The sequence below is a fragment of the Cupressus sempervirens genome, chromosome 9, assembly GCF_028749045.1.
Source record: "Cupressus sempervirens isolate cs-2001-9-10 chromosome 9, ASM2874904v1, whole genome shotgun sequence".
Lineage (NCBI taxonomy): Eukaryota > Viridiplantae > Streptophyta > Pinopsida > Cupressales > Cupressaceae > Cupressus > Cupressus sempervirens.
In genome coordinates, this window is record NC_143126.1 from 573182848 (window position 1) to 573208361 (window position 25514).

Genomic DNA, 25514 nt, shown 5'->3' on the forward strand with positions numbered 1-25514 from the left:
AGGCATTCAGAACAAATGTATATTAAATGGATATTGGACTTTCTTATTATTCTTTCATGTGGATGTGGTAGTTGTTAGACTTAGAATTAATTAAATTTAAATGTGACTCAACGTCTTGGGATCCTTAAGGAATGTAACCTATTAGGTATGTTTGTTGATGATTACATGTTACTGCTTCCGCTACTATGTGTTTGATGTGTGCATTATACTTTCTTGTTTTAAAAAAAAATGATTGACAAACTTAGTAAAACTTTAGGTTAATTCTTTTGGATCCCTTGGTGGGGCGTTACACCTGGTAGAAAAGGAAGGACTTAAAGAATGTAAAGCTAGAGTGAAAAAGGATCAAGATAGAGACTACAAACTCTTAAAATGTCTACATATAGATTCCCAAACTAGTGGACAAGGAAATGGGATCATTGGAGTGGTTGTCATGCAAAAGAACTTCTCTAGTTATATAGATGGCTTGACAGAAATATCTTTCGATCACCAAAACAAAGTTTCCAAGCTCCAAAAACTTAGCAGGTGTGTACATGTGGCTATGGAGGAGATACATGAGTAGTTAAAATTTTATCAAATACTTAGCCAGAGAGCATTCCAAGTAGCTCTTCAGATACACTAATGTCCATGTTCATAGACATGAAGAATTGATTCCAATAATTATCGCCACCAAGGCCTATAAGGAAAAGTCAAAAAAGGGAAAGAAGCTGAAGTGATTCATATCCCCCCTTTCATATTTTGATGTAATGATTGTAATGGACAAATTGGTTTTTTTCCAGTTGTCAATTTTGAGAAGATGAACCGATTTGAATCCCTTTTGATAATGGTCATCTTGGAATCCTATATGTACTAAATTGAAAGATTAATAAAAGGTTAGCTATTTTTTGTGTGGAATACTAATGTTGTAGAGACAATTGAATGGTATTTTGTGTTAATTATTTTTTATTCCATTCTTTCTATGTTACTTTTATGTTTTCTCTTTCATCTGAATTGAATCAAGGAATGAACAAAGTTTTATTCCCCTGTTCTAAAATAGTAAACTGAAGATAATAGTATTATTATCATAAGTTCAAGAGAAATATCTTTCCATGCTTTCTTTCAAGTCAGTCTTCTCCATCTCTGGAGTTATTTTCTTGCTAATATCAGTTTAGCTTTAGATAGCATACATTGTGGAGTCATTAAGCTTTGCAGGTTCATAATATGTGTGAATCCATAGACTTAACTAATATTAAAGTTCCAGCTCTTGCCTAAGTAAGTTCCTTTTTAGGCCTAGCTTGGTTCACCTTTTCTATTCTCGAGTAAAGAACACACCCCATCTTAGAATTAGAAGCAAACATAATTCATTTTAAATCATAAATACAATAGGGAGCTATACCTAATAATTTAGAGGGGAGTTAGTCATTTAATAACAGCTTCCCAACTATTGTAATCTAATTTTGTTCACAAAATTTGGGAATCTAAGAGTTAAATCAAAAGAACAATCTATTTACCAACACTATTGAAGGTTTATAGTTAGAAACCTCCTCCATTGGAGTGTACTAGTCCATTAATTTCAAAGTCTAGAATGAGTCTAGGGGTTAAAAAGATATGTTTTGAGACATATTCTACATCTATTTCCAATCCCATAGCCATCTCGTTAGAGGATGAGATGGTAGAAGAAATAATTCAAAATGACTCTATTTTTCTTCTTGTGGAGTCATCTATTAGTTCAAGGGTGTTTATCCTAGTCTTTCAAAGTTACATGCTTGGATCTTCTAGCAGTGGAAGCCTATCATTACTAGTAGAATTTGTATCTTCCCCATGGTTGAGGATGTTTTCATTGCCAAATTTTATAATGTTTTTGATAGAAATGGAATTTTTGTGACCATTTATTCAGTTGGGAAATTTTATTTATGGATAAATTATGGCATCTCTATTTAAACCCTTCCCATAAAGCATTTAATAAGATAAAATTTTGGGCTAAACATCCCTACCCCCCCCCCCCTTTATCTTTGGGATGATTCTCTCCTTGAGGAAGTGTGTGAGGCTCTTAAGGATTTTTTATGGTGGATGAGGATTCCTCCCATTATTACCTCTCAACCTTTTCTTAGATTTTGGTGGATTTAGATTTTTTTAAGGGGGCTTCCCAAGGATATTAAGCTTGTCTCTCCTAAGGATTATTGGATTTAGCCTTTGACTATGAAGGGGTTCCCTTCAAATGTAGGAGGTTCTTTAGAATAGGGAATGTAGAGGCTAATTGCATGATCTAAAAAAATTAAAGAAGGCTACCTCTTGGTGGGGAAATGCTTATGTTCAACATTACACAATTTACAAGCAATCCTAATGTCTTCTACTAGGTGGTTGTAGAGGATATCCTAATGTCTTCTATTGATGTTAACGTTTATCAAATTTCTAGTTTGATTACTAGGATTCTTGAGAATGTGGAGCCAAATTTGATTATACCTTATACCATCTATGATATGGCTATATCTACTGTCACCATCTCTCTGGCTATAACTAGCCCTATTTTTCAGGTGCTATTTCATTCTTGGGATAGTTCTATTGTTGTTTTCCCTTTGAAGGTTGTTGGCCTTGTTTCTCAGGAATCAACATGTCTTATCTATGGCCATGTCCTTATGACTATTTGGATATAGTGTTTGGATTTTTTGGCTTTAGTATCACATAATTTGTTGTGTTTGGTTCATGATTAGTAGTTGTGTTACTCTCGCTATGCGCAAGGTTGGCATTATCATTTTGGCTATCGCTAGCCCTTCTTCTTAGGTTTCTATTGGCCTATCCTTAGGTCATTTTGTTGGTATTCCCTATTAGGGAGTGGGGAATTTCATACTAGATTAAATTAATTGGAAATACATAGATGCTAAGATGGAAGAGGGTTGGATCATTATGTGTTGAGCATCATTGTTACATGGGAGAATGAAAGAAATTTGATGCAAACTCCTTTCATGTAAGAATTAGGGCTTTCATGTTTTTTGGAATTAAGATGGAATTGGCATTTATGAATACCATAATTTTCTAATCCCATGTTTATTTCTAAAAATGAAAATGAATAGGTTTTTCCACATTCTAATTTTATCCCAAAATGAGAATTCAAATCTTCCACCTAAAAACCTAGTATTACAATTGCAATTGATAGCAATTGAAATGTTCTTGGTTTCTAAATATAGAAAGATTTTCTGAAGAACATGTCTTTTTAAAGTTTCCTCTTTGTATGTCTTGGCTATCATCAATTAGTAATAATGAATTCATACATCTAATTTTTAAATTTTGTGGTATAAATAACAAGTCAAATGCCCTCTCAAATGGTTGGATCTAAAATCATACAATTAAATTACTAGGAAGATTGATAAAACCCATAAAGAAAGAAGCAAATCACAATCCACTCTGTAGATACAATAACCAAGGTAATTTATGAAGATGAATGATGTATCAAAATTCATCAAATTGTGAAGCCACCACAAATGTATGCCCACATGAGACAAGTTTATCATAGTGCGCTAGTAGAAACTCTCACAATGATTAGTCACAACAAGATAATTGAAAAAATAACAAGCTCCAAACAATATAATAATTGCAAAAATGAATTATTCTAAGAATAATTTTCTCTTTTAATTCACAATCTCACATAGATAGAATAATTATCACACCATGAGTGAAGCATCAACTATATATAGCTTTATTGCAAAAATTGTGACCCCTAATTACATTTTATGGAAGTGCTTATATAATGATCAAAATCTAAACCAATAAAACTTATAGATAGGGTATAAATTGTGCATTAAACTAAAATTATAATAGAAAATGATAACATTCTATGCAAACTACTTCTAAAGTAGCTGCTAAATATGATGCAGGAGCATCCTAGGTTGCCTTGTTATCTTGCTCATTTTTGTTCATTCTACAAGTTGGTGCCTAGCAATTCCTTCATGTGCCTAGTTACTATAGCAATTCCTTCATGTGCCTAGCAACTCCTTCGTGTCGAGTAGTTGTATCAATTCCTTCATATGCCTAGCAATTCCTTCATGTGTCGAGTTACTGTAGCAATTCTTTCATATGCCTAGCAACTCCTTCATGTGTTGAGTTACTGTAGCAATTCCTTCATGTGCCTAGCAATTCTTTCATGTGCCTAGCAACTCCTTCATGTGTCGAGTTACTATAGCAATTTCTTCATGTGCCTAGAAATTCCTTCATTTGCCTAGCAATTCCTTCATGTGTCGAGTTATTGTAGCAATTCCTTCATGTGCCAAGTGAATCTTCATGTGTCGAGTTACCTAATGAATGTTGAGTGTCAGAATTAGGACATGATTTATGCAAGCCAACTTGTGGGATTTATGTTGATCATGACATTTATGTTAAGATATTTTCTTGGGATGTGTCCATATTGTTGTTGAGTCAGCTTTCCTCTTATGTAATGTTCTAGAATAATCTGTAAGTCATTTTGGCAAGTATATATAGAGTGTTTAGGCTTAGAGTTAGTCAAGTTTTTGGGAAGAGAAATTTTGGAGAGTAGAACTAAAAGTGCAAATTTCTAGTTGGATCTTTGAATGTGAATGTATTTGTAATTGGCCATAACACAAAAGGCCTTACAACTGGGCATGTACGAAGATGTTTTGATGAATCAATAAAAGTATTTCTCTCTTTTTCCTCCTTTGGTTGTTGTTCTTTGTGTTTGCTTCCATTGCGTTTACTCTTGCAAGGTGGTTTGGATAGCTAGGTGAGCCTTTGGCCCTAGTTATTCATCCTTTGCTTGTGTCAATTGCATCAGTGGAAAGCATAGTGGTGGATTAGCTGGACATTTTGGAATTGATAACACATTGAGTTTGTTGAAAGAGAAGTATTATTGGCCACAAATGTATAAGGATGTTTAGAAATTTGTAAAGAGTTGTGGAGTTTGTCAAATTGCAAAAGGGGTGAGTCAAAATACTGGTTTGTATACACCTATTACTATTCCTGAGAAACCTTGGACTGACATCAGTATGGATTTTTTTCTTGGATTGCCTAAGATAGTGAAGGAGTATGATTCTATATTTTTTGTAGTGGAAAAATTTTCTAAGATGGCTCATTTCATACCATGTAAGAAGATATTAGATGCTAAAAATGTTGATAAACTTTTCTTTAAAGAGATTGTAAGATTGCATGGATTGCCAAGAAGTATTATTTCTGACAGAGATAGTAAGTTTGTTGGTTATTTTTGGAAGACTTTGTGGAAGAAGATGGGTACTGAGCTAAAGTTTAGTTCTACATTCCTTCAACAGACAAATGGATAGAAAGAGGTTGTGAATGGAAGCTTGGGTAATTTTTTGTGATGTTTAGTTGGGAATGAGCCAAGTAACTAGGAGATGGTATTGGCACAAGCTAAATTTGCACATAACAATTCTGTGACTAGGAGTATAGGGAAGACACCTTTTGAGATTGTTACTGGAATGCATCCTAGAGGTATATCAAATTTGAGAGATGTTGTTGGTGAAGAAAAGAAAAATGTTATAGGAGAAGAATTTCTTATTTTATGGAGTCTTTGCATAAGGAAGTAAATTTGAGGTTGGTACAAAGTAATTAGAAGTATAAGGAGAATGCTCATCAGTCTAGAAGACACCATGATTTTCAAGTTGGTGATGAGGTGATGGTTCATCTGAAGAAAGGGAGATTTCTAGTTGGAACATACAGTAAGCTGTAGATGAAGAAATTTGGACCTTGTAAGATCTTGAAGAAGTTTGATAGTGGTAATGCTTATGAAGTTGAGTTACCTGATGACATGGATATATCTCCTATATTCAATATTTCTAATTTGTATAAGTATCATGAGTTAGAGGATGAAATTATTATATCAAATGATTATCCTAAGATGTAGATTGAAGAAGTTGAATAGATATTGGATCAGAGAGTTGGCAAGAGCACAAGAGGAAAAGATTACTATGAATATTTGGTGAAGTGGAAGAACTGACCTATTGAAGATGTTTCATGGATTTGTTAATTTGAATTGGATTTAGCTCAAGTTTTGACATCTCAATGATTTACGAGAATCATTTCTTTCAATCCCAGTTGTTTGATGTTGGAGCATCCTAGGTTGCCTTGTTATCCTACTCATTTTTCGTTCATTCTGCAAGTTGGTGCCTAGCAATTCCTTCCGATGCCTAGCAATTCCTTCCAGTGCCTAGCAATTCCTTCATGTGCCTAGTTACTTTAGCAATTCCTTCATGTGCCTAGAAAATCCTTCATGTTCCTAACAACTCCTTCATGTTCCAAGTTATTGTAACAATTCTTTCATGTGCCTAGCAATTCCTTCATGTGTCGAGTTACTATAGCAATTCCTTCATGTGCCTAGAAATTCCTTTATGTGCCTAGAAACTCCTTCATGTGTCAAGTTACTATAGCAATTCCTTCATGTGCCTAGTAATTCCTTCATGTGTCGAGTTACTGTAGCATTTCCTTTATGTGTCGAGTTACCCAGTGTATGCCGAGTGACTCTTCAAGTGCCAAGTTACCGAGTGAATGTTGAGTATCAACATTTGGATGTGATTTCTATGAGCTGACTTGCGAGATTTATTTTGATCGTGACATTTTTGTTAAGATCTTTTCTTGGGATGTGTCCAAACTATTTTTGGGTCAACCTTCCTCTTACGTAATGTTTTAGAATAATCTATAAATCATTTTGGCAAGTATATATAGAGTGTTTAGGCTTAGAGTTAGATAGGTTTTTGGGAAGAGGAATTATGGAGAGTAGAACTGAAAGTACAAATTTTTAGTTGGGTCTTTGAATGTGAATGTATTTGTAATTGGTCATAACTAGAAGTCCTTACAGTTGGGCATGTATGAAGATGTTTTGATGAATCAATAAAATTATTTCTCTCTTCTTCCTCCTTTGGTTGTTGTTCCTTGTGTTTTCTTCCATTGTCTTAACTCTTGCAGGGTGGTTTGGATAGCTGGGTGAGCCTTTGGCCCTAGTTATTTATCCTTTGCCTACATCAATTGTGTCAGTTGGTATCAGAGACTAAGGTTCATCCTTATGGAGATTGGATCATGTAGAACCCTAATTCAAATTTGGTTGTAGGGTTGTAGATCTATGGATTTGACCTATAACTTGCAGACGGTTACGATCTTGTAGGAGCCTAATTTGTAAAGATGGTTCGTGGTAGAAGAAATGTCGATGATGTTATATTGGATTAGTTGAGACAAATTGTGGCTAGATTAGATGTTGTGGAGATAGCCCAAAGGAGAGAAGCACATCTTGATGGTGTAAGTGATGATGAAGCAATAGTACCAAACCATAATCCAAAACTTGAAGAAGATCAAGATGAGGAAAGATTGTTGCAAGTGTTGTCTAGGGAAAATTCAAAGCCTTCTTAGAAGTTGTTCTTTATGATGGAAAATTAGATACCAATGTTGTGTTAGATTGGATATCTGATATGGAGAAGTTCTTTGAGTATGAAAACACTCCTAATAATAGAAATGTGAAGATTTCAGTCACTAGGCTGAAATTTCATAAATCACTATGGTGGGAGAACTTGCAAACTAATAGACAAAGGAGAGGAAAGGAGAAGATCACAAATTGGCCAAAGATGGTGAACAAGCTAAAGAATAAATTGCTCCCTGTTGATTAGAAAGTCAGTTGGTTGAGAAAGATGCAAAATTTGAAAGAAAAGGACATGACTGTGAAAGAATATACCTAGGAGTTCTATAGATTGGACATCAGATCTAGACATGTGGATGATGATGTTGAGAAAATTGCAAGGTACATTAATGGATTAAGATCTAGAATACAAGATGAAATAAGTTTTTTGAAGTTGGAAAGTGTAGAAGAAGCATATCAATATGTCTTGAAAGCTAAGGAGATCTTGACAAAGAAGCATAAACAAATACAAAGAGGTAGAGGTGGTAAATTCCAGAGAGGTAGAGGTAGATCTTATGGTGAAGGTGGCAGATCTAAAATTTTTGTGCAAGATAAAGGAAAATCCAAATGGAAGAATGATGACAAAGGAAAGACTGAATGGAAAAGTGGTAATTCTTACCAAGGAAAAGGTAATTCCTATTCTAGAGGTGGATTTCATGGTAATTGTTTTAGATGTGGTAAAGAGGGACATAGATCTTTTGAATGTAGATCTTCTAAAAGTGGGCAAGGTAATAGAAATGTTGTGGTTCAAGGAGATGATGAGGGTTCACTAAGTGGACCTAAGGCTAGAGAAAATCTAATGGTAAGAAGAACCTTATGTAATGAGGGAAGTGATGAGGAACCTATTTTAAGGAGAAGTCTTTTCAAGACCAGATGTAAGATGGTTAGAAAATGCTGCAAGGTGATCATTGATAGTGGAAGTTCTAAAAATTTAGCATCAAAAGAGCTAGTTACAAAGTTGCAGTTGTAGAGGTTGAAACATCCCAAACCCTATCATATTTCATGGATCAAAGATGATCATAAGATATTGGTAAGTGAATAATGCCTTGTAAAGTTCAAGATTGGACATTACTTCGATGAAGTTTTGTGTGATATTATGCCTATGGATTGTTGTCATATTGTATTGGGTAGACCTTGGCAATATGATAGATATGTTGTACATGATGTAAGATTGAATCAATATACTCTTTGGGTGAATGGGAAGAAGTAAATATTGTTGCCTTTGATTGAAAGTCCAGATGAGGTTAGTTGCACTACAATAAAAGTTTGAATGGTTAATGGGAAATAATTTGAAAAGGAAGTGAAAAAGAATCAAGTCTATTTTTTCATAGTTCCTAGAGGACCAAGTGTTGGTAGTAATGACCGAGTACCAGAAGTTGGTAATGAAAAAGTGACAGAAAAAATTGCAGAATTGCTTAATGAGTACAAAGATATTGTTGTTGATGATATTCTTGATGCTTTACCTCCAGTAAGAAGTATAAGTCATTGTATGGATCTAATTCTTGAAGCTAGTTTGCCAAACAAAGTACCATATAGATTGACACCTATAGAGAATGAAGAACTTAACAGACAAGTGTATGAGTTGTTGCAAAAAGGTTTGATCAGAGGAAGCTTGAGTCCATGTGTTGTACCTACTATATTAGCACCTAAAAAGAATGGAGAATGGAGAATGTGTATTGATTCCAAAGCTATTAAAAAAATCATAGTGAAATATAGGTTCTTATGCCGAGGATGGATGACATAATGAACTGTTTGAGTGGAGCAAAGTATTTTACCAAGATTGATTTGAAGAGTGGTTATCATCAAATCAGAATCATAGAAGGTGATGAATGGAAGACTTCTTTCAAGACAAAAGATGGCTTGTATGAATGGTTGGTTATGCCTTTTGGTTTGACTAATGCACCTAGTACTTTCATGAGGTTGATGAATGAAGTTCTGAAAAGATTCTTGGGTAAGTTTGTGATTGTTTATTTCGATGATATTTTGATATTCAGCAAGACTAAGGAAGAACATCTTAAGTATATTAGACAAGTATTACAAAGGTTTATGTTGGATACAATTGTCTAATTGTGTGTTGTTATTGATCTTACACAAATGTCATATCAGTTATCAGTCAGTATCTACCAAGCTCAGATGGTCAGCAAAGAAAATTTTAGAGTCTACCGAGCATTTCTAGAAATTACTATGTGTAGATAGTGTTTACCGAGTTCACTCAGGTGTCGAAGGAAATGTGGCAGAAAGTCAGTGTTAACCGAGCTCACATGGTTAACATAGGAAAGATAGTGTTTACCGAGTTCACTCAGTCTCCAAAAGATTTTGTAGGGTACGCAGTGTTAACTGAGCTTCTATTCAGGAAATCATTTTAGGAATAGTGTTTACCAAGCAGGGTCGGCCAATGAAGAATTTTGTTGTTTTGGGAAATAAAGTTTAATTATTTCAAGTAATTATTGTAGCCAACTGAGGTAATGATCATTGGTAATTGTAACTTGTAAATGAGCCAACTTGATAATTTGTAAGGTATAAATAAAAGGTCAAGTTGAGAATTCTATAGTGTAATGAGCAAGCATGCAAGTGTATTGATTGTTTGAAGAAAGTGTGAGAAAACTTTGAAGGGTGGTTAGATATCCTTGAGGAGCAGCAAAGTTTTATTTGATCAAGAAGGATCTAGTGAAGCAGAACAAAGATCTATAATCAACAATTCAGTTTCATCTCATTCAATTCATTTTGTTGTTACTTTTTCACCATTGTCGCAGTGATTCCTAAATCTCTTAATAGAGTTGGTCTAACACCCATTTGTAAATCCTCTAACAAGGTGTCAGTTTTATTGAATTGTTCTAAAGTCCTTTTGCAAGGCCACTCCTAGTAGGGTGATTAAATCCTCTAACAAGGTCACACCTAACAGTGTATTTTGTAACCTTTAACCAGGTTGGCTCCCAACAGGGCTCACTTCAGAAGAGTGAAAATCAGTAGCTTTACTTGGTGGTTTTTCCCATATTGGGTTTCCACATTAAATTTGGTGTCTCATGTGTTCATGTTATTTCTTTTATTCATGCATGTTAATCACTGTGAATTTTTAAGATTTGTTAAAGTTAACATACATTACATCTACTGAGTTATAGCATTTTTCTGTATGGTTCCCAAGTGACAACAGTAACTAGTTTTATCAGACATCTAAGGGATCAGTGAATTTTTTTTTGTAGTAACTGATTTACCCCCCCCCCCCCAGTTACTCCTTCTATATTTTCAACAATTGGTATCAGAGCTTTTGGTGCTTGCAGAAAATGTTTGAAGGACCTAAGCTAAAGATCAAGATGTTTTACAAGAGAGAAATTACAAGGCTTAATAGGGATAACTTTTTAGCAGGACAGGGACTAATGAGACTTCATCTAACTTCCTTTGGAGATACAAGATTGAAATATCTTGCTGAAGAATATACAACTCCTTGTACATTATCTATTAATGACATTGCTAAGAAAAAGACTCATAACACCATGATGATAGACATTGCATCTGCCCTAAGCTATGAAGAATTTGATGATATCAAGGACTGCAAAAATTTTTTTGAAATGTGGATAAAGCTAAAGGAAATCTATGGAGGTGATGACAATGTGAGGAGAGCCAAAGCAGAAAGTCTAAGAGGACAATTTGATCTGATGAGGATGAGACAAGTTCAAAACATTGCCAAATATGTTGAAAGAGTCAAAGCAAGTGTCAATGCAATCAAAACTTCTAGAGGAGATATCAAAGAAGAAATAATTGTAAATAAAGTTCTTAGAACATTGCTTCCCATTTATGCAATTAGAGTATTTTCAATTCAAGAAAGAAGATGTGACTCAAATCATAAGATAAATTTGGATGCCATAGTAGGAAGGTTGACTACATTTGAGCTAGATAACTATGATAATTATGTTCCAACTTCCAAGAACATTGAATTGGCATTTGAAGCCAAGCTTTCACTCAAAGAAAAGGGCAAGAAGATAAAGGATAGTCAATCAAAAAGTGAAGAAGAAGTAGAGGAGAGTTTTGACAATGATCTTGAAGTAGTTGAAGCTCTACTTGCAAGGAAATATTCTACAGGCAAAGGAAAATACAAAGGTAAAGTTCCTCTAATCTATTTTTCATGTGAAGAACTTGGTCATATTGTAGCTAGGTGCCAAAACAAGAAAAGAAAGGATGAGAAGAAAGGTCATAAGGGAAATGGCAAGAAAGATTTCAAGTCATTCAAGGATAAAGGTAAGAAAACATGTTTCATGGCTAAGGACTCTAAGGATTCTGATAATAGTGAAGATGAAATTGTTTACATTTTTGTGAAAGATGAATATGATAATCATGAGGAAGACAAGATGGCACTTATCTCTCATGTAAGAAAAAATGATACATGAATCATAGACAGTGGTAGTTCTAATCATATGACTAGTGACAAAACAAAATTTGAACATTTTGAAGACAATGATGGTGGTAGTGTAAGGTTTGGTAATAATGAACTTTATTGCATAAAAGGAAGAGGAAGAATCTCATTGACTAGAGAATTTGTATGTGATAATTCCTATTGAGTTGAAGGATTAAAACATAATTTGTTGAGTGTGGCATAGCTAATCAATATTGGATTCAAGGTGGAATTCATGTATGGAAAGGAAAGACTGTTGGATGACAAAGGAAAGTTGATTAGATCAGGCATAAAAAAAAAAAAAAAGGTAACTTTTTTTCTCTTGAACTTGGTGAGTGCTTATGTTTTATTGCTCAAGTTGAAGAAAGTTGGTTGTGGCATAGAAGGTTATGTCATGTGAAGTTTGATAACATGGTATAGATAAGAAAATTTAGGAAAGTAAGAGGAATTCCTAGTATAAAGAAACCTGATGTTGGTCTATCCAAGAATTGTCAGATTGGTAAGATGGAAAATACTAGTTTTAAAAGTAAAAACTATCAGTTTGAAGAAATTTTGGAAATTGTGCATACTGATTTATGTGGACCTATTGGAATTGACAACTATACTAGAGTGAAATGTCCCTTTTTTGATTTTTTATGATATTTCCAACTTCTAATCAGATCTTTAAGATCAAACAACTAATATCACAAAGATCTACCAAATTTCTCAAGAAACCCCGAATCGGGTATGCTGAAAATAGTGCCAAAAGCTTCACAACTTCACAAATTATTAATCAATATAAAAGTGGAGATTTTTATAGAAATTTTAGTAGAATAACAGCCTACAAAATGAAATTTCCAGATCTGTATAGCCTTTGCACAACAGTTCTCAAATGTAGGACAAAAACTATGCTCATCGGGCTCCCGAAATTAACACAACAATGCCCGAAAACACGACAAAAACACTAATAATCTATCTCAGAAGTTTAATCACATCCCAATACATATATTCAGCTCTATTTTAACACCTTAAAGTCTGAAATACAGCAGCAACCCAAACTGATATGAAATACTCAACTTAAAACGCCAAACTCATACAAAAAACACACCCAAAAACTCACAAATCTGCACTGTTCAGCACAAAGGCAAACTCTGTATGAGCATGCACATGGAATGGCTTCAAACTCCTATCCTTAGCCTTCCTAGAAACCTACAAACTCCCATTCTTGGGTCTCCCTAGAAACCTGTAAACTCTCATTCTTGGGTCTCCTTCTCCACAGGTTTGGCAGCCTCTGAAGAATAACAAAGAATGAGCAAAAATCAAGTTTTGGAATCCCCCCCAAAATGCCTCCAAACCCCTTAAAAGAGGGCATAACCGTAACTCACATACAAGAGAGGTTAATGAAACATATTTTAATAATAATTTTCATTTATTAGTCCAATGATTTCCAAAGATTAACCCCCTTTTTTTCGAAACTTCACTTTCTTGGGCCTGCTTGCCTTAGCAAAGATTATTATTTTTTAATTATTTGAAAAGGGTACATGACAAGTCCTCCCCTCCCAAACATTGCTTTTCCTCAAGCAATGGCTGAAAAATAAACCAATCAATCCACCTGGATCCCAAATGTAGTCATGAACTATACTACTACCAATTAACACAGGCTCCTGCAATATCCTCTGCAATATGACCAAGAGGAATCCATAATCAAACTGACAATTATAGCTCAACCAAACTCCAAAATCACCACTACCATAGTCAAAAACCCATGAGACACAAACTCCTAGAATATCAGAACCCAAGTAAAGTGGACAAATCAAACTACCAACACAGTAAATACCATCAACGCATCCCACTGGCCTATATGGAATGTACAATCCAACTCTGCAACAATGGTGAATGTTCTCAAATGAAACTGTACCAAGTATGGAGAATCCACACACTATAAAACTCCTGCAGTCAATACAACTCTGCAAATCACTGGCCACTATCTCATAACCATAACTCCCATGCACTGCTGATGGTGAAAAGACATTACAAGATAAAGAGTAAGAAATGGAATCCAAACCAAATTTGCCTGCCATCAACTCCTCAAAACAAGGATCAAATGCTAACTATTGTACATACCCTGCAATATAATGTTGATTAAAAAAACCAACCTCAATCAACAGCTCACCATGAACAAGTGATACAACCCACTGTGACTGATCACTAGCTAAGTCAGGAGATGTCATAGCCAAAGGAGTAGAATCAATAACAACACCCACTGAAGCATCACTCCCAAACTCCTGCTCTAAGTCACATATTATCAAGCTGTCAACTGCAGAACCTATCACCATGTCATGCCCATCACAAATCTCATCTTGAGGCATCAAATTGTCCCATAACTGATGATAAGCACTAGGAACCAAAGTACATCTCTGTATCATTATCTCATCAACATGATCATCAAAGGTAAATTGATGAGCATACCTCATAGTGTAATGCCGATAGAATGTGCCAATCTCAGTCAGTGGCTCAGACTGTAATCCAGATGAAACTAACTGCAATTGATCATTAACCATGTTGGAACTGACTACTACCTCTGAAGATATCACCAAGGGAGTAGTATTACTAGCAGGAACCATGCCAACTACCGACTCACCAACATCACACATGATCTTTGATACATCTCTAGTCTATGTGCCATCAATACTAGAGGCCACCACCATGTCAGGCATACAACAATCTGCTACAACACCCAACTCAACTGAACCTTACTCTAGTGGGAATGAACCTGATATGCCAATGTTAGTATCAAGAATGGATGCATCCCCATCTCCATTGTCTCTGACAATCTCGGCCATGGACATCCTCGGATCACCAAACACCATAGCTTGTGACTGTATAGAATCAGGTAAAGATTGTAGTCACTCTAACTCCATGGTCACCTTAGCCAAATGAAATTGTTACTCCTTGAAAGCCAACTGTGTACTCTCAAGAACCTCAGAAGTCACCTCAAGCTGCTCAGTAAGCTCACTCACCTTATCTTCCTTGGCCAACAATGCATCATATGTTGTACTGCCCCACTTCATAAGATAATCTCTGTCGGCTACCAACTGCATATAATCCTATCTTAGAATCTGGATAGCCTCCCATAAAGAGTGGAACTCTGTCAAGGAAAGATAACTGCCTCCCTGCTCATCACTAGTAGGAGAACCCCATCCATAAACTGCTAACAAATGACGAGCAGCATCAAAATGCTGGCAAGTGATAGCAATGTCTCGGTCACTAACTCTCAACTAATTATACACATGATGCCACTGGCTTGATTGTCTCCTACAAACCTCCTCTGATGACCTATCTAAAGGAGTATCCTCAAAGTTACTAGTCTCTAGAGTATTACCATCCATATCCTGTGAATCAAATCTAAAACTCATATCAACATACGGAGTATCAAAAACATTAGCATTGTTGTCCAACTCCTCTATACCCAAGGAAACTAAGTCTTCAAAACTGCCCACTGCATCCTCCTAGATGTCATCAATGCCAATATGATCTTGGGACTCATCTATACACACTGCCAAATATGAAATATCATCAACACATTCCAGCAAGTATGGTCGACTGGATATATGAACAAAGCCCAACATCGGTGTATAAAAACTAATACCAACATCAGACAAGATACTAGCACAAGAAAAGACAACATTGTGTAATCTACTAATCAAATCCATGATAGCACCCAAACAAACACTGCTACCAAAAAGTGTTAAAGATCTCCAGTCAACTGAATCCCAAATGCCAATATAACAATCTTGAGTCCATATCTGTAAACTAGAATCAACTGGTAACTCAAGAAAACTCCTCACCTGAGTAATATGACCAATACCAACTAACTCCACATACCTGTCATGATGAGATAATGAAGTCACAATACTATCTTTGTTCACCTTCAGCTGGTTGGACAAATCATGTGAAGTACTACTAGCCTCAACCTCATGTGATGAAGCATCTAATTGTGCCTGGTACTCTTTCTTAGAAAAGTAATGAATGCTCAATGTCTGCTCATCTCTACCAGGTATCTCACCATCCTGCACAACAACATCCTCATAATCATCATCTGAACCCACTACACTGTAGTCACTGCCTGTTGTAACTATACCATCCTGAATACCTATGGCATCACCCTTTGACGACCTGTGAACAATTGTCTCAATTTGAGTATCAAGTTGACCATTACTATCAATCTGTGTAATATCCTTTCCCACCCCCTCCTGTGGCAGAGTAGAATCTGAGACCTCTACCTAGCTATCAGTTAGTTTCTCAAACTCCTCATGCAAGTTCTTGGAAATTGTGTCATTTGTCCTATGAGAAAATTTGCCAAATAGAAATCCAGTCAACTTATCCACCTTAGCTGGGTTGGACAACATGTCATTCATTATACGGTGGTGCTCAACCAACTATTCAGACATGTCATGGCTTATTTTCATAAGTTTATCTCGAATGTCTAAATAACCATCCTTTCTACTATTTTGACTCTGGATATCAATTGTCCAAGATCGTGTCCTCTGAGACTCTGTACTATACCTGTCCATTCTGGATAAAGTAGAGTGTAACCCTAATAGGATATAATTTCTTCAAACACCAAGAACTAACATGCAAATGATTAGAAGTAGCATGAAACCATAGATTTTGACATGCAACTGATTAGAAGCAACATGCAACCACCAAATTCACCAAGAACTAACATGCAAATGATTAGAAGTAGCATGCAACCATAAATTTTGACATGTAGCTGATTAGAAGCAACATGCAATCATAAATTATGACATGCAAGATCTGGGTAGTTGTCAAAACTGACATGCAAGATCTGGGTAGCTGTCAAAACTGACATGCAAACTTCTACAACCACCAAATTCACCAAGAACTAACATGCAAATTATTAGAAGTAGTATGAAACCATAAATTTTGACATGCATTTGATTAGAAGCAACATGCAACCATAAATTATGACATGCAAGATTTGGGTAGTTCTCAAAATTGAAATGCAAGATCTTGGTAGTTGTAAAAACTGACATGGAAACTTCTACAAACCTTCAGGCTGGCAAGATCATGGCTTTGATCCCACTGAAATGTCCCTTTTCTGATTTTTTATGATATTTCTAACTTCTAATCAGATCTTTAAGATCAAACAACGAATATCAAAAAGATCCACCAAATTTCTCAAGAAACCCCAAATTGGGTATGCTGAAAATAGTGCCAAAAGCTTCACAACTTCACAAATTATTAATAAATCTAAAAGTGGAAATTTTTATAGAAATTTCAGTAGCATAACAGCCTACAAAATGACATTTCCAGATCTGTATAGCCTTTACACAACATTTCTCAAATGTAGGACAAAAACTATGCTCATCGGGCTCCCGAAATTAACACAAAAATGCCCAGAAACACGACAAAAATACTAATAATCTATCTCAGAAGTTTAATCACATTCCAATAAATATATTCAGCTCTATTTTAACACCTTAAAGTCTGAAATACAGAAGCAACCCAAACTGATATGAAATACTCAACTTAAAACACCAAACTCATACAAAAAACACACCCAAAAACCCACAAATCTGCACTGTTCAGCACAAAGGCAAACTCTGTATGAGCATGCACATGGAATGGATTCAAACTCCCATCCTTAGCCTTCCTGGAAACCTAAAAAATCCCATTCTTGGGTCTCCCTGGAAACCTGCAAACTCTCGTTCTTGGGTCTCCTTCTCCACAGGTTTGGCAGCCTCTGAAGAATAACAAAGAATGAGCAAAAATCAAGTTCTAGAATCCCCCCCAAAATGCCTCCAAACCCCTTAAAAGAGGGCATAACCGTAACTCACGTCCAAGAGAGGTTAATGAAACATATTTTAATAATAATTTTCATTTATTAGTCCAACGATTTCCAAAGATTAACCCCCTTTTTTTCGAAACTTCACTTTCTTGGGCTTGCCTGCCTTAGCAAAGATTATTATTTTTTAATTATTTGAAAAGGGGACATGACATAGAGAAAATTTGTTCATTCTTTTTGTTGATGACTACTCTAGCATGATTATTTTTATGTATCTAAGAGAGAAGTTAGAAGCATTTGAGAAGTTCAAATGGTATTTGGCTAGAGTGGAGAAGGAAACATGGAAAAGACTAAAATGTTTGAGATCAAACAAAGGTGGTGAATTCATCTCCCATGAATTCAACAACTTTTGCATTGAAAGAGGAATCAAAAGACAAGTATAAGCTCCTAGAACTCTCGAGCAGAATGGAATAGCTGAAAGGAGGAACAGGTCTATCATGGATTGTGCAAGGACTCTAATGATTGAAAAGAACATTGCTATCAAATAGTGGGAGGAAGCTATCAGCACTGCAATTCATACCTTGAATCGAGTACAACTGAAGAAGGACTCATTCAAAACCCCCTATGAGTTATGATATGGCTATAAACCCAATGTAAGTTACCTAAAAGTATTTGGAAGTAAATGTTATATCTTGAAAAAATTTACAAAAAGAAAATTTTATGTGAAGGGTGATGAAAACATATTTTTGGAATATTCTTGCAAGAGTAAGGCATATAGATGTTTGAATTTTTCTACTCACAAAATCATAGAAAGTGCACATGTGAAAGTTGATGAGTTTGTAGAAAGGACTAAAGAAAAAAGTAAAAAGGAACCAAAAAATAATAGGAGATTTGTTTACATTGAACCTAACATAGTGCCAAATACATCTGTCAATCAGGAGACTCCTACTCTCGAGTCTTCAACAGTCACTGAGTTGCAAGAAGTTCAAGTTGAGCTGCAAGAACCCGAGTCAAATTCAAACACTATCGAGCCAATTCCTACTAAGTCAGAGCAGCTAGAACCTAAATTTGAAGTGCAAGAAGATGACAATGCAATTCATTCAAGAGGCAAGAAACCTATATTGGCCAAGTATGTGAGGAGGCATCATGCACCAAATTAGATTATTGGAGACAAATTAGAAGGTACTATGACAAGAAGTAAGCTAAAAGGTACTTGTTTACTTGTTGATTTTGAACCTAGAAATGTCAAAGATGCATTGGAAAATGAAAGTTGGATTGAAGCTATGAATGAAGAGATAGAGCAAATAGAGAAGAACAAAACCTGGACTCTTGTACCTAGGCCTAAAGAACAAAATGTGATTAAAACTAAGTGGGTATTCAGGAATAAGCTAAATGAAGATGGTAAGGTATCAAGAAATAAAGCTAGATTGGTATGTAAAGGCTACTCTTAAGAAGAAGGAATTGATTATGGAGATATTTTTGCTCCTGGTGCAAGATTGGAAGGTGTTAGGACCTTACTAGCATATGTTGCATATAAAGGATTTAAGGTATATCAGATGGATGTTAAATCAACATTTCTCAATGGCATTCTAGATGAAGAAGTCTACATTGAGCAACCTAAAGGTTTTGTTGATCCAAACAAAAGGGACATGGTCTGCAAATTACACAAAGCATTGTATGGTCATAAACAAGCCCTTAGAGCATGGTATGAAAGATTACATAACTATCTTATTCATATTGGTTTTCAGAGAACTATGATAATAGTAGCTTGTATATCAAGGAAAAACCAGATAACAAGATTGTTTTGACATAAATATTTGTGGATGATACTTTGTTTACAGGGAATGATGATCTATGCAAAGAATTTTCAGAGCAAATGAACAAAGAGTTTGAAATGTCTATGTTTGATGAGATTAAATTCTTTGTTGGTCTTCAGATTCAATAGAGCAAGAATGGTATCTACATCACTTAATTTAAGTATATCAAAGAGATACTCAAAAAGTTTGGTATGGAAGATTCAAAACCAGTTGGAACTCCCATGTGTACTGGACTTAAGCTTACCAAAGATGATGATTCAAAAGAGGTAGATCAAACCTTATATAGATCAATGATTGAAAAATTGCAATATGTAGTTCATACAAGTCTTGATATTGCTCTTGCAATTGGTATACTGGAAAAAAATTTAGCAAAACCCAAAAAGAATCACATGATGGCAATCAAGAGGATCTTGAGATACTTGAAAGGCACTGAAGATAATGGATTGTAGTATAAATTTGGAGGTAATCTGGACTTAAAAGTGTTTACGAATGCTGATTGGGCATAAAACATTGATGACAAAAAGAGTACAAGTGGTGGAGCATTCTTTCTTGGAAAGAGATTGGTATCTTGGACAAGTAAAAAGAAAAATTGTACATCCCAATCTACAGCAGAAGAAAAATATGTTGCAGTAGTAGTGAACTATTCTAATATTGTTTGGTTCAAACAGTTATTGGAAGGCATGAAGATAGAAGTCAAAGAACTAGTTATTATGTTTTTTGATAATACAAGTACAATTAACATATCAAAGAATCTAGCAATGCATTCCAAAACAAAGCACATTGCAATAAAATATCACTTTGTCAGAGAATTGGTGCAGGATAAGAAAATCAAAATGGAATATGTCCATACAAAAGAATAGATTGTAGACATATTCACCAAGCCATTACCTAAGGATGCATTCTTGTATCTAAAAGGTAAGCTAGAGGTCATTCCCCTACACCTCCCCTATCTAAAGCTCACTAAAATGAAGTTTTAGTGATGCATCAATAGGAACCAAGTTGAAGATCTATCAACTAATGCAACATAGTCATGAGAACATTACATACGAATCAGTACTCAAGGTAGATTGTTACTCATTTGGTATGTGTTGTCTTTGGCATGTGTTGTCAAAGAGGGAGAGTTTATTGTCATATCTTTCTAAAATTTGAATTTGTATAAGGGAGAGTTCGTTGTTTGAAGACGAAGCTATATAATTCTTTCACAGAGGGAGATTATTGAATTGGAGAAGTTTTATTTGATCAGGAAGGATCTAGTGAAGCAAAAAAGAGATCTGTAATCAACAATTTAGTTGCATCTCATTCAGGTCATTTCATTGTTACTTTCTCACCATTGTAGCAGTGATTCCTAAATCTCTTAACAGATTTGGTCTAATAGCCATTTGTAAATCCTCTAACAAGGTGATAATTCTATTGAATTATTCTAAATTCCTTTGGAAAGGCCACTCCTAGTAGGGTGATTAAATCCTCTAACAAGGTCACACCTAACAGTGTGTTTTGTAACCTTTAACCAGGTTGGCTCCTAACAGGGCTCATTTCAAAAGAGTGAATATTAGTAGCTAGTTACTTGGTGGTTTTTTTCATATTGGATTTCCACATTAAATTTGGTGTCTCATGTTTTCATGTTATTTCTTTTATGCATGCATGTTAATCACTATGAATGTTTAAGATTTGTTAAAGTTAACATACACTGCATCTACCGAGTTACAACATTTTTCTATATGGTTACTCAGTGACAAAAAGAGGAAAAGTTTTTGATTAATCTAAAAAGGGTTCTTTCATGCAAGAGGAGATTGTGTATTTGGGATTTGTGATTTTAGTTGATGGATTAAAGATGGATCTTGAGAAGGTTAAAGAAATTTTGGAATTGCCTACACTTAAGAATCTAGGTGAGGCAAGATCATTTCATGGTTTGACTAGTTTTTATAGAAAGTTTATAAATAATTTCAATGTTATTTGTAACGCTATGACTGAAGTGATGAGGGGAAATAAAAAGGAATTCAAGTGGACACATGGAGATGATAAGAGTTTTGAGACTTTGAAACAAAAGGTTGTTGAATTGCCTATATTGGCTTTACTTGATTTAAACAAAGTATTTCAAGTTGAATGTGATGCAAGTGGTAATGCAATAGGAGCTATATTAAGTCAAGAAGGTAAACCCATTGCTTTCTTTAGTAAAAAGTTGAATGATGCTAAAAGGAAATATTCTATGTATGATCAAGAATTTTATGCTATTGTCCAAGCATTGAAGAAGTGGAGACATTATTCAATTCCTAAAGAGTTTGTACTGTATACTAATCATAAAGCTTTACAATACTTAAGAAGTCAACATAAATTGAATCAAAAACATATGAAGTGGGTTGAGTACTTGTAGAGTTTTACATTTTTGATCAAGCATAAGAGTGGATTTACTAATAGAGTTGTTGATGCATTAAGTAGAAGATGTTCTTTGTTGACTGAAATGAAGGTTGAAGTTCCTTGTTTTGATGAAATGAAATAGTTGTATGATGTTGATCCTAATTTTTCTGAGGTGTGGAGAGAGTGTAGAGCACCAAATCTGATAGATCACATAAGTAAGTATGATGAGTATTTCATTCAAGAAGGTATGTTGTTCAAAGGTATTTAGTTGTGTATTCCTAGAAGTTCTATGAGGTTGAATCTGATTAAGGAAAAGCATAGTGGTGGATTAGCTGGACATTTTGGAATTGATAACACATTGAGTTTGTTGAAAGAGAAGTATTATTGGCCACAAATGTATAAGGATGTTCAAAAATTTGTAAAGAGTTGTGGAGTTTGTCAAATTGCAAAAGGGGTGAGTCAAAATAGTAGTTTGTATACATCTATTACTATTCCTGAGAAACCCTTGACTGACATCAGTATGGATTTTTTTCTTGGATTGCCTAAGACATTGAAGGGGTATAATTCTATATTTTTTGTAGTAGACAGATTTTCTAAGATGGCTCATTTCATACTATGTAAGGAGACATCAGATGTTGAGCATGTTGCTGAACTTTTCTTTAAAGAGATTTTGAGATTGCATGGATTACCAAGAAGTATTATTTGTGACAAAGATAGTAAGTTTGTTGGTTATTTTTGGAAGACTTTGTGGAAAAAGATGGGTATTGAGCTAAAGTTTAGTTCTTGTTGGTGAACAGATTGTCCCACCTTTACAATTAACTGATTTTACTCGATGCCCATTTCTTAGGGGAAAACAACTATTCACAACAGTTGAAGAAGTTTCTAGCCTACTCTTTAACTTCTTCTCTGAATTTTCTCAAGGTACAGCTCCCTTTTCGGATTTACAATGAATTGAAATTATTTTCACACTTTTACCAAAAAATGCTTAAGGGTCTCTCGATTGCTCTTCGGCAACGAGGTGATTAACAGCATCAATCACGAAACTATAATGAAATGGAAAACTATCATGTAAATAGAGTCCATTTCAAAGCATGATCTCACTTCATTACATGAAACCTTTTAAGCAAAAATGATACTGAAACTAAACTAATTCTTAATCAACTTACATAAAAAGGAACAGCAGCTAAGGATTCGAGATTCACAATTTTCACTCACAAAGTAACGATAACATAATGCCTCGAACACAAAGTCTCAAAGCGTAAATCCCAAATCTTTAATATATGAATACCATAACTTTCATGCTCAAAGTCTTCTAAAAGCTCAAAGATGCATATATTATATCAGCTTGCTCTTTTTTTTTTTTAACACTGTCTGCTACTTAACTATCTATTGCTAAAGATACTATTACTTTAAACTTAAAAAGGTTTAATGCCCCAGCATTTATAGTTTGAAATCCCAAAAAGAGCCTCCATTAAAGCCCAGCTCTTTTGGTTAAAAACAAGAAACAGTTATAAAAACTAAAAAGAAAAATGCCTAGCTATTCCTTTAACTCTCGCGCCTTCACTTGTTTCCTCCTCTTCTTCTTCGACCGTCTGCCGCACTAATTTCCAGCTATGAAACGTGGCCACCAATTCTTGAGTTGCGGCAGGGTGGGGGTTTTTTAGGCTTAAAAGCCGAGCCCGACACGCATCTTTCTGCCACCTATATTCTTTCATCTTCAAGTTCTGTCATGGCATCAGGTTTTGGTTAAAGCGCAGCATGGCCTCAACACTCGCCAGCGTGGAGAAATCTTCGGCCTTGGGGTGTTTGTTGTCCCTGATATGCTCTACCACTTTGGTGAAGCTCTTCATTAGCATCTCTGCTGTAATAACCCCAACGGATTATCGACCCTTTAAGCACCAAAAATAACTCTTTATACTTCAGAATAAACTTATTACCTCAAGATTCTGACATTTTGTCAAGCCGTTTGCAGTCAAACTTAGATACCATTGAGTGAACCTTACTAATAAGACACTAAAGTAACAATACTAAAGAGTAGTTACTCATCAAACATATGAGACAAGGCTAACCCTTATGAAAGATGAATTTGCAAGAGATACAACACCCTTGTATTTTTTAACAATCAAATTGAAGAATAACAAAGTTTAAAAGAATTACAACTGAGCAATGAAGAACCTGGTGATCGGATAACAGGATTCAATTCAGAGTCATCACCCAATGGAAAGGATGTGGTGCCGTCTCTCCTCTATATAATCCGCCAAAGAAAGATCAGAATACGTGGTCATGTCCCGCTAGTAAATGGACCATTTCTTCCTCTGCCGTGGCACAAATTTTCATCGGCTATAGAACCGATGCTCATTTAAAGACGACTCTGCTCCATCCACTGCTTTACCGGTCAGACACGTACGCCTTGGCAAACTCTTCCACCTATCGACGAAATACCATGTTGCTGCAATTACTCAGTCCCGTATATTCAGGTACATGTAACTCTTCAGCCGCTGATTAATGTTCTGTAGATTCTTACAAGAGTCTTCGCAGATCAGTCTGCCTAGATAGGGCAACTCAAGCGCAGGGCGCTCGGCAATGCACAGCTGTGTAAGCTTTATAAGAGCGGCAGTTCCTGCTATCCCTTGCAACTGTACATCCGAATATACCTAATTTGGAGAGTGTTGTGGGCAGCCCGATGTTCTGCAGCTCCTCACAAGACCGGATCTCGATTTCCTCCAAGCAGTTCAGTTCGGAGGGACTTGGCAACTCCTCAACATTTAAGTTGTTTGCTACATCATCTAGCCTAAGCAAATATTCCTCCTCGGACATGGGAAAGAGACCGCTCCTAGTTTATGAAAGACCACTAAGTATGGACGACTGTAACAAGCTGCTGTCACCATTTTGACCTGCGCGGAATTGCAGAGATTAAACTCAATGCGCGGCCCACTAGTGAGAAGAAACTAACCCTCCATTTCCTTTTCCCACGTTAATGTTGTTTTCGCCTCAGCGGATGGAACGCTGTCCAGAAAACTTCCCTTCGACACTCGCTGGAATTGACGTCGTCTGATGGAGTCGGATCCGATATTGATGCTGCCCTGGGATTCTGTAATGGTGATTTGGATCTCCTGTTGTTCTGAATCGGATCCTTGTCTCTTTAAACTTTATTCCCGACTTCCTTCCGAATTTCCTCTAATACTGCAGTTAGTTAATCCCTTTCTAACTAAACCTCCAATGATCAATGAATCGCAAGATTTGGCCTTAGGCCACAGATTTGTCCCTGATGAAATGACTGAATGTCACCTCCAATCTGCAATAATTCAGATGATATTTCACACCCTCAAAATTGCGTACCAATTGAGAGTTATCGTTCTCAATGGCCAACTGTGTCAATTGTCGAAACCCTAGGTTTCCACAACGCACCCGTGATTGAATCATAATCTGAAAATACAAAGAGAAATAATCAACAGCTTGATTCGAATGGAGCCCCGGGGTGCCTATTTATTCTTTTCTCCATCCTCTCCAGAGACTTCTAGAACCTTTTTGATCTTATCCCTCCAGTGACTTTATTAAATACTCCAAGTAACTTTATTAAATACTAAAGTCACTTTATTAAATACAAAGTCATCTTTTAATATTTATTTATTTAATTAAAATAACTAATTAGTCGTCCTTGAACAACCATTAATTAAATTAATTAAATCGAATTGTCACCAAAAAATTGGGGACATGACAGTCCGCCCTTCCTGAAATTGCTTGTCCCCAAGCAATGGCTGAACCATGAACCAATCAGTCTGCCTG

At 35.5% G+C, this 25514-nt stretch overlaps 1 pseudogene; it reads right to left on the bottom strand.

The window, feature by feature from the left end:
* The window catches only part of LOC149539962 (protein NRT1/ PTR FAMILY 5.12 pseudogene), a 71496-nt pseudogene extending 46951 nt beyond the window's left edge, over positions 1-24545 (bottom strand).
* Positions 24546-25514: the final 969 nt, after the last annotated feature.